This window comes from Jaculus jaculus, chromosome 19, assembly GCF_020740685.1.
Source record: "Jaculus jaculus isolate mJacJac1 chromosome 19, mJacJac1.mat.Y.cur, whole genome shotgun sequence".
Lineage (NCBI taxonomy): Eukaryota > Metazoa > Chordata > Mammalia > Rodentia > Dipodidae > Jaculus > Jaculus jaculus.
The window spans coordinates 53,718,314-53,725,626 of NC_059120.1; the positions used below are offsets into that span (position 1 = coordinate 53,718,314).

The 7,313-nt window shown below is 47.4% G+C and overlaps 5 non-coding genes across 5 annotated transcripts; 4 read left to right on the forward strand and 1 right to left on the reverse strand.

Moving 5' to 3' along the window:
- Positions 1-72, forward strand: Trnae-cuc. The gene has a single exon. It is a non-coding gene; the product is annotated as a tRNA-Glu (tRNA).
- Positions 73-2,051: 1,979 nt separating this feature from the next.
- On the forward strand, positions 2,052-2,123 carry Trnag-ucc. Its single transcript has one exon. It is a non-coding gene; the product is annotated as a tRNA-Gly (tRNA).
- Positions 2,124-3,054: 931 nt separating this feature from the next.
- On the forward strand, positions 3,055-3,126 carry Trnah-gug. The gene has a single exon. It is a non-coding gene; the product is annotated as a tRNA-His (tRNA).
- A 701-nt stretch (positions 3,127-3,827) lies between these two features.
- Positions 3,828-3,900, forward strand: Trnak-cuu. Its single transcript has one exon. It is a non-coding gene; the product is annotated as a tRNA-Lys (tRNA).
- Positions 3,901-6,954: 3,054 nt separating this feature from the next.
- Positions 6,955-7,028, reverse strand: Trnan-guu. Its single transcript has one exon. It is a non-coding gene; the product is annotated as a tRNA-Asn (tRNA).
- Between the last annotated feature and the right edge of the window lie 285 nt (positions 7,029-7,313).

A 7,313-nucleotide genomic window follows, 5' to 3' on the forward strand; every position in this document is an offset into this window, starting at 1 on the left:
TCCCTGGTGGTCTAGTGGTTAGGATTCGGCGCTCTCACCGCCGCGGCCCGGGTTCGATTCCCGGTCAGGGAACAGCTCTTTTTATCTCTCTGCTTTAATTTTAAACTGATGAAAGGTCTCATCCGCTGCGGTTCAAATGCTGAAATAAAGAAAACCACTACACATACCAACATAATTGTTTAATCCAAAGGCAACTGTTAATGTCAAATTTATGAAATGAAATATGAGGCCATGCTGTGTACACTGTTATCACCTGCCATTTTGAAGTTAATGTGTTATCCAACACTTTCCAATATTTGATTTTGGAAAAACGTTCATATGGTTTAGGATTCAAATTTGCAGAAGAGGCATAACTGAGAAACGTGACTTTGACACTATCAGCTATTTCTCTCTACTAAGATGCTCAGTGTTGAATTTCTTGTTTTTATTTTTATTTTTGGGTGGTTTTTTGAGGTAGGGGTTCGCTCTAGCTCAGGCTGACCACCAGGAATTCACTATGTAGTCTCAGGGTGGCCTTGAACTCAAGGCAATCCTCCTACCTCTGCCTCCCCACCATGCCCTGTGATCCCCTGCATATTTATTTAAATTTAATTTAATTATTTAAATTATTTATATAAATTTCTAGAAGTGGAACCATTACTGCATGCCAGTAAGGGCAACAATTGAAACCTTAAAGAGCTACAAGAACACATATGAGCCGGGCGTGGTGACGCACATACCCTTTCTTAATCCCAGCACCCGGGCGGCAGAGGCAGGAGGATCACTGTGAGTTCGAGGCCACCCTGAGACTACATAGTGAATTCCAGGTCATCCTAAACACACACACACACACACACACACACACACACACACACACACAGAGATATGGATAATTTTCTTTAGTGTTCACTTGAGAGGACTTTTTACTTTTTCAAGGAAAAAAGGAAAACCATGGCCATAGAGGCCCAAACTGATGGCTTAGATGGACTTTATAAAAAAAAAAAATTCCCATAAATAAAGACATGATTAACTGGTCTAAATGAGTAGGGAAAACATAAATGTCCCATAGAGAAACAAGCAAAATAGTGACTTGGTATTGTATCAATCTCTTCTTGGGAACACGTGAGCCCGCAACGTCTGTTCACCCATATTCTGGGCACGGATAACTGAATGAAGCAACGGTTACAAAGTCTATCTTCAGGAACCAGTTTGGTTTCTGGGGTTATGTCCAGGAGCATGGGCCATTCCATGACAGCTGCCACTCGGAAAAGCCGGCCCAGCACAGGGCTGCTCCGAGGGAGCTGCATGTCTGGAGCTCACTGTGGGCCCGGCAGACAGCCTGCAGGTGGGAAAACCTTCTCTCCAGCCCTCATTTCTGACTAGGGAGGGGCCTGCCAACCTGGACCCTTTCTGGAATTTCCTGACCTGTGCGGAGTTTACTCCAGAGCTTGCAGATTTCCCCAGTCTTGCCAAGTTCTGGAGCCTGGGTCCAGAATGAAATGTCTCAATCCGGGGAAATTGTTCTATCACACGTAGCAAACACAAATGACTAATGAAGACAATTGCTGAGCATATGAAAAATAAAACTCAGCAGAGATTTCAAAAACACAAAAACAAATTAAAGTGAAACTCTGGCGTTGCATCCTGCACTTACTTCTGAAAGGAGGGGAATAAGAACACCCACCAATCAAAATTCAATACTCATTGAATAGTTCGCAAGTGGACAACATGTTTCGAAAGTTCAAGTGTGCATGTCTTCTCAGGGAAACAACTTTGTTGTGTTTGTATTTGCCTAAAAGAAACATTTCCACAAACCCACAGGTCCTTTACTGAATTTCAGAAGTTATCCATTCAAATGATAAAACAATTTTTATTTAAAGGTGTTACAGGACAAGAACTACATAGACTTTTTTAGTAGGAAAAAAAAAAACACCCTAGGGTTTTTCTCTTTGCACTGTTTGGCTTAAGTTTCTTTCAGTATGGATATAAAAATACATACACAAAAAAACTTCGTGCCTAAAACTTGATATTACAGCCCTCATAGGAAAGCCAATCCGAGCATCCTTTAAGGAGCGTTGGTGGTATAGTGGTGAGCATAGCTGCCTTCCAAGCAGTTGACCCGGGTTCGATTCCCGGCCAACGCAGCCAGTACTTTTTTTTTCCCTTCAGAGTTTCCTTTATTTAATTTTTCTAAAACACAGGTTAAATGCACTTTATCCCGAGATTGTGTCCTTTAAAGTCTTTCCAGAGAGCAACCCTTGGGGCTTGGCTCTGCCCATCTGTCCGTACTAAGCAGTGTAAGACACTTTCGATGCTTTTGGCAGCCTAAGTCATTTGTGGCGTCTCTAGGAAAAATTCCAGGTCAGCCTGGGCTGGAGCGAGACCCTACCTTGAAAAAGGAAAGAAAGGAAGGGAGAAAAGAGGGGAAAGAAAGAAAAGAAAGAGAAAATAAAAGGAAGGAAAGACAGAAAAAAAGAACGAAAAGAAAGGAAGGAAAGACAGAAAAAAAATAATGAAAAGAAAGGAAGGAAAGAAAGAGAAAGAAAGGAAGAAAGAAAGAAAATGAAAACTCAGAGAGAGAGGAAAGGAAGGAAGGGAGGGAGGGAGGGAGGCAGGAAGGAGAGAGAGAAAGGAAGGAAGGGAGGGAGGGAGGCAGGAAGGAAGAGAGAGAAAGGAAGGAAGGGAGGGAGGCGAAGGAAGGTAGGGAGAGAAAGATCTAGATGAAATAAAGTCAGGCTCGCTTTCCTCTTCCCTAGAGGCAGGCCTGCCAGGTTGTCAATCAAGGCCTGTGGCCCGGCCTCAGGGTGCCCTTTGGAATGGAGGGGACCCCCAAACTGGGGAAGGCTAGGGGGACCTCCTCCGAGCTGGCGGGCTCCCCCGTTCTGCAAGAACCCCCATCCTGGGGCGCGGCTCTTTGCAGCGGGGGACAGGCGTGCCTGCAGGGGGGGGCTGGTCCCGCCGCGCGGAGCCTCGGGGCTACAGAGCCGAAGGGGACCCCGCAAACCCGGGAGGTGGCTGCTTTTATTTCAAAGGGAATATAGGGAAGAGCTAACTCTGCCGTTCTCCGCGTGGCTCGCCGTGATCGTATAGTGGTTAGTACTCTGCGTTGTGGCCGCAGCAACCTCGGTTCGAATCCGAGTCACGGCAGTTGCGGTCCCTTGCTCCGGGTAGCTCCTGATTTTCTCGTTTTGTCCAAAACGGTAGAAATCGGGCGTGGTGGCGCACGCCTTTAATGCCAGCACTCGGGAGGCAGAGGCAGAAGGATCGCTGTGAGTTCGAGGCCACCCCGAGACTGCATAGGTCAGCCTGAGCTAGAGCAAGACCCTACCTAGAAAAGCAAAATGTTATATTATTATATATCATATTATATGTGTACGGTAAAAATAAAAATAAATAAAGGCACAAGTATCATTTTGTTCTTGCGGGGGGAGGTGGGTCAGCTGCACCCAGGCAGCATCCCGGGGGCTCCGGAGCCGCTCGGGGACGGAGCGAGGCTGCTGCCCGCGGGACACCGCGGTCCCCCAGCCTCCGCATCCCACCCTAGCCGGCGTCCGTGGGTCCTGGCCGGTGGACCTGAGCCTCGGGACTCGGTGCCTGCGCTCCGCACCCCGTCTGCCCGCGGGAAGGAGGCTCGGAGGGGGAAGAGCCGGGGGCGGCAGCCCCGAGGTCCCCGAGCTCGAGCCCCGGCCCCGGCCTCCAGCCCGGCACGGTCCCCTCCCGTCCCTCCGAGCTGCAGCTCCTCAGTAAGAAAGACTTTTGACCGCAGCAGATCCTAAGACTTCGCGACTTCCAAACCAACTCACCCATAGACAAAGTGATGGAGAAATAGGAAGGATCCCATCTCGAGCGCCCGGCTAGCTCAGTCGGTAGAGCATGAGACTCTTAATCTCAGGGTCGTGGGTTCGAGCCCCACGTTGGGCGCAAGTTGTTTTTTCTTCTCCTGGTTGTGATTTAATTCTGAGCATTCCTGTCAACTAGGAACAGAACTATGAACTTTCTACATCTCCATTTTGGCCACTGTCACTTTAATCTTCGGTAAATAGCATTTGGGAGGCGGAAGCAGGAGGATTAAAAAATAATAATTCAAGGTCAGCTTCGGTTTTAAGGGTTCGAACTGAGGCCAGTCTGGATTACATGAAACCCTGTCTTCAAAAGAACTAATAAAATCAACAATGGTGATGATAGTAATAAATGGGCTGGAGAGATGGCTCAGAGGTTTAGGCGCTTACCTGCAAAGTCTGACGACCTGGGTTCGATTCCCCAGTACCCACAGAAATCCAGATGCACAAAGTGCAGCCACTGGGTGCCCTAGTGCACTCGTTTACCTTCTCTGTCCTTGCAAATGAATAAATAAGATTTATAATAATAATAATAACCATTATGACTGTTTTTGGTAATCTATTCCAGAACTTCCCCTCCACCCAAATTCATTAATAGAGAATTATCTGGGCTCAGATTGTAGGGTGGTCAGAGACTTGGGGTCCTGCTTCACCACTGGCTCTGATCATGTGCAAGAGGAAAAGGGCTCTGCATCAAGGAACCCCCCTCAGGGAACCAGGCTTCCCTTCCCTCCATCCGGCCCAGAACGTGGCTCAGATGGACACACTCAGTCTGTTCTCATTGACAGATCATTCATTAACACACCTAATTAAATGAAGATTCCAGACTAAGTAGTCTGGGGTGCATGTGGGTGGTGCACATCTTTAAGGTAGGAAGATCTCTGTGAGTTCAAAACCAGCCTGGGCCCACCAAATGAACTCCAGGTAAGCCTGGGCTAGAATAACTATACAAAATGTCAGATTGTCATATTCATCCATCGATACTCCTCTTGTTCTCCCCTTTCTTGTTTTTTTGTTTTTGTTTTTGTTTTTGTTTTTTTGAGATAGGGTCTTGCTGTCGCTTTGGCTGACCTGGAATTCACTATGTAGTCTCCAGGTGGCCTCAAACTCACAACGATCTTCCCACCTCTGCCTCCCAAGCACTGGGATTAAAGGTGTGGGCTACCAGGCCTGGCTACATTCCTTTTTCTCGCCCCAGTGGTAAGGATGGGCCTTTAGCTTGCTCTACCTGTAAGCAAAATCCCCAGCGCTACAAGCCCTTGCTTTACCTTTATTTTGAAGCAAGGTCTCAATAATTTGCCCATGCTGGCCTTGAATTCATGTTGGAGACCAATCTGTCCTTGAACTTGTGATCCTCCTGCGTCAGCCGCCCCAGCTGGGAATATCAGTAGTTTTTAAACTACTTAGTAAACATAATGGAGCAAGGCTAAAAACATAACTGATAATGAGGTAAGTCAGTACAAGTAGAAATCGGCAAAAAGGAGGGGCTGTTTGCTCATATTTATGGTCTGGACAGTGTTGCACTTTTGGTGACAGTCTCTCTTGTTTCTCTTGTTTTGTTTTCTAAGACAGAGTCTCACTGTAACCCAGACTGACCTGGAACTCTATAGTCCCAAATTGGCTTCAATGTCACAGTGTGCCTCCTACTGCGGCCTCCCAAGTGATGGGATTAAAGGTGTGCGCCACTGTGCCTCACTTCTTTTTGGTAATAAAATAGGTAAATAAAATAATAATAAATGTTAAGTGAACCTACACGAGACCCTCACGATAGGAGGAAAAGATGACGACATCAAAATAAAAGACTAATTGAGATGGGGAGGGGATGATGGAGGATGGATTTGTGAGAGCGAAGGTGGGGCAGTGGAGGGAATTATTATGGCTTATTGACTAATTATGGAAGCTGTCAATGAAAAGTTTCTTAAAAATTTAAAGTAATTTTATTTTGTTTTGTTTTTAGTTATTTCCAAGGCAGGGTCTCACACTAACCCAGGCTGACCTGGAATTCATTCTGTACTTACAGGTCAGCCTCGAGCTCATGATGATCCTCCTACCTCGGCCTCCTCAGTGCTGGGATTAAAGTAAAATAAATTGTTTTGTTTTCAAGGTAGGGTCTCTCTGTAGCCCAGGCTGACCTAGAATTCACTATGTAGTCTCAGGGTGGCCTCAAACTCAAGGCGATCCTCCTGCCTCTGCCTCCCCGAGTGCTGGGATTAAAGGCCTGCGCCTGGCAAGTAAAAACAAACAAAAAAGTGGCCTTGTCAGTGAGGTGTCTTATCTGTATTCTTTTATAGGCAGAGAAGTTGAGCCATTCCTTTACAGTCACACAGGACAGAACCCAAATTCCAACCCAGAATTTGAGTTACCACAATGAAAATTGGGGTGTATAGTTCTTGGTTTGTGGTTTTGTTGTTGTTGTTTTGTTTTTTGAGGTAAGGGTCTCGCTCCAGCCCAGGCTGACCTGGAATTCACTATGTAGTCTCAGGCTGGCCTCGAACTCACAGCGATCCTCCTACCTCTACCTGGGATTCTTTTTTGTCTGATTGTCAAGATAGGGTCTAGCTCTGGCTCAGGCTGACCTGGAATTCACTATGTGGTCTCAGGGTGGCCTTAAAGTCGTAGGACACCACACCTAGCTGGGATTTTTTTTTATTTTTATTTTTTATAGTTGTTAAAACAGAGCTGCAGGAAGTGAGGGCAAATCCTATAGCCTCATACAGGTACTACTGAACAACTACTTCTGCCGAAATATTCCTCCGTTTGGACACTTTTAAGAAACTTGAGGGCTGGAGAGATGTCTTGGTGGTTAAGATGCTTGCCTGCAGAGCTTAAGGACCCAGGTTCGATTCTCCATGTCCCATGTAAGCCAGATGCACATGGTGGCACCTGCGTCTGAAGTTTGTTTGCAGTGGCTAGAGGCGCTGGTGCGTCCATTCTCCTCCCCCTCCCCATCTCTAATAAATGATTAAAATAAATCCTTTTTAAAAAAAAAAAAAAAGAAACTTGAGTGTTTACTCTGCCAATTTCGAAACATTTACAGATGACTGACAGATGCCCACTATGAAGATTAATTAAAGTTCAGTGACAACCCAAAAAGGGCCTTTAGGATGTCACAGGAGCTCGGGTCAACAAAACGCTACGTCCCTGGGTGGGCTCGAACCACCAACCTTTCGGTTAACAGCCGAACGCGCTAACCGATTGCGCCACAGAGACACGAGGACCATGGCGGAGCAGAACGCTTTGCTGATGGGTGGTGTGGCGGTGTCACCTTCCTGGTGTTCCGCCCAATCCCCGGAGAGCCGGAAGCGGAAGCAGAGGACGCCGAAGCCCACGGTCCTCTGGTTCCGCTGGGAGCTGCCGGCGCCCAGGTCCCGGGCGAGCGGCGGGGCAGCGGCCACCCCACGGTCACCCTGCGCCCGCCCGGAGCCCGGCGAGCCTGCAGGGCGGCATGATGGAGGACGCCTGGCCGGTGCCGTCGGGTCCGTAGCTCCAGCTCCG